Source organism: Mandrillus leucophaeus, unplaced genomic scaffold, assembly GCF_000951045.1.
Source record: "Mandrillus leucophaeus isolate KB7577 unplaced genomic scaffold, Mleu.le_1.0 Scaffold34, whole genome shotgun sequence".
In the NCBI taxonomy this organism is placed as follows: Eukaryota; Metazoa; Chordata; class Mammalia; order Primates; family Cercopithecidae; genus Mandrillus; species Mandrillus leucophaeus.
Genome location: NW_012103587.1, coordinates 705,188 through 707,615, shown reverse-complemented (window position 1 = coordinate 707,615; position 2,428 = coordinate 705,188). Strand labels below are relative to the sequence as shown.

Genomic DNA, 2,428 nt, shown 5'->3' with positions numbered 1-2,428 from the left:
AGAGGCTCGAACTCTGACTGAAGGCCTTCCCACACTCATAACATTTATAGGGTTTCTCTCCTGTGTGGACTCTTTGATGCATGCAGAGGCTGGAGGTGTGCCTGAAGGCCTTCCCACACTCTTCACATTTAAAGGGCTTCTCTCCGGTGTGGACTCTCTGATGCATGCAAAGGTTTGAACTATTACTAAAGCCCCTTCCACACTCACTACAGACATAAGGTTTCTCACCTGTATGAACTCTCATATGAATTTGAAGATGGGAGCTCCAATTGAAGGCTTTGCCACACTCATAACATTTATAGGGCTTCTCCACTGTGTGGATTTTCTTATGTCTATTAAGTTTTGTTGTAGTGCTAAAATCCTTACCACAATCATCACATTTATAGACCTTCTCTCCTGTATGGTCTCTCCAATGAATATGAAGTTCTGATATATGAAAGAAACCCTTATCACACTTGTCACATTTATGGGGCTTCTCAGCTGTGTGAATTTTCTGATGCATAAAAAGATCTGCTCTCTCAGAGAAAAATTCCCTACACATGGGGCACTTGTAGATCATTTTTCCTATTTGGTATCGTGATTTGGAGGAGAAAATTTCCTTACAATTACTACAGTTACAAGACTGTTATTTCATAGAGTCTCTTATTTGGCCATTTTGGCAGTCTATCTCAGGCTTGCTCTATTAGGTAAGTTTAAGATCAGCCTAAGCTTTTCCCTGCCTGTCTTTCTATGGAAGGTTTCTTCCTGCATAGTGTTCCTCACTCAGTATTATTATTGATTATAAAGTGACATTGACTTCCACGTGTATTCTGTAACTCATTAACATAGAACTTTGTTTTAGATCCTGAGTTGTCAACATTCCAAAGGGCTCTCAAGGTGCAAACCTTTTTGTTTTTGAGCCCCTAGAATCTTCCTCTTGTAGAGTAATGTTGTACTTCTCACTTCTAGAAAAAGGACTGTACAGTATATCCCCTGTATCGAAGGATGAGATACTGCTGGCTGGTCTCGAGCCCCTGCAGTCGCCCCTTGAAGAGTCAGTTTGGCATTCTGCCTCCTGCACATCAGACACAAAAGCCTCTCCAGCAAGCAGGCTCCTCAGGGTCCAGGTATGGCAAGTCTTGCTTTGGGGAATTCCCTACATGGGTATCATGCCATCTCCTGTAATAGAAATGTAAATAAATAAATTGAAAATGCTTCTATCCGGAAAACTGCTATTGATTCCAAAATTAATTTTATATAAATGTGACAGCAGTAACACAAACCTTTTTTGGTCTTGAGGAAGAAGCTCGCTTATCTTCCAGAGATGTGTCTCTTGGATTTGCAGGTCTGAAGGAGAGAATTTGTAGATATCATGCTCCTGTTTACAGCTCAAGTAAATAATCCAGTTACAACCACTCATTGTAATTATCTGAGCAACATCAAGGGGAACGTTATTGAAAGAGAAAAGAAATCCTCAAAAGACCTACATGTGAGTATGAAAACCAGCTGTCCTGTACAAAGGAACAACAATGAAAATGATCTCCACTTTGAACTTCAGAAGGTACAACATTGCTGCTTTTGGAGATAAAACATCATATGTGACTTGCCTTCTAATCTACAGAAAGAGTAAGTACATGATGTGTTGGTATCAAATGTCATTCTCCTACTTGTCTTCAATGATTTCCTGATGTACTTAAAATAAAATCCCAATCCTTAACTCAAACACCTGACCTGCCCCTCTCCCCACTTCACTCCATGCTTCTTGCCTCTGGCTTTCTTTTTCAGCTCTCAAACACCCCAAGCGTTTCCTGCCTCGGGGCCTTTGTACATGCTGTTCCCCGCACTTAAACCACTCCCTCCCCTACTTTGTGCAGAGTTTTGTGGGTCAGCTGCCCTCCCCTACCTAAATAGGCCCCAGCTAGACTCTGTTTTCATCTCCTTTAATTCCTTTAAAGCCCACATGACTTGTAATTACCGTATTTGTTCCCTGATTTTTAACCTGTCTCCTGTACTAGGATGTAAGTGCCATGAAGAAGGAACTGTGTGCGTTGCTCTCTGTTACAACCTGGCAATGAGAGGGGTTCAACGAATATTTTCTGAGAATCTATAGAGTACTTCAGGACACCCTCTGGCACCCACACACATGTCCTGCTTCATTCTGGTGGGGCAGATAAAGGTACATTTCTTAGTGCCTTATTTCCAGTCTTTTGATAGCCTCCAGAGGACAAAATACACAACAAACAGAATAAGGAGGAGATAAAAGAAGAAAATAAATCTCAAAATATTCACTCTGAAATCTTTTAAGGTTTAGGACTATGTTTTAGCAATCTTTTCATTTCTTTTATTCTATATGCAGTGATACTTTAAAATTAACTAAATGAAATCAATAGGTTTTCTTAAAATAACGCTTTTAATATGTTCCATACAAAGAGAACATGCATGGGTGTCT

At 40.3% G+C, this 2,428-nt stretch overlaps 1 protein-coding gene across 4 annotated transcripts in view; it reads right to left on the bottom strand.

Moving 5' to 3' along the window:
* Window positions 1-2,428, bottom strand: part of LOC105545830 (filamin-interacting protein FAM101A) — a 431,833-nt gene that overhangs the window by 386,796 nt on the left and 42,609 nt on the right. For 2 of the 4 annotated variants that reach the window (XR_001006991.1, XR_001006992.1), the window contains exons 3-4: window positions 1,263-1,326; window positions 7-1,158 (exon numbers count right to left, since the gene is read on the bottom strand). The exons of the other annotated variants lie outside the window; for them this stretch is intronic. The gene's annotated coding sequence lies outside the window, so the exon portion shown is untranslated. Of the gene's footprint in view, window positions 1-6; window positions 1,159-1,262; window positions 1,327-2,428 lie in introns of those variants that run through there. 4 annotated transcript variants of the gene reach the window in all.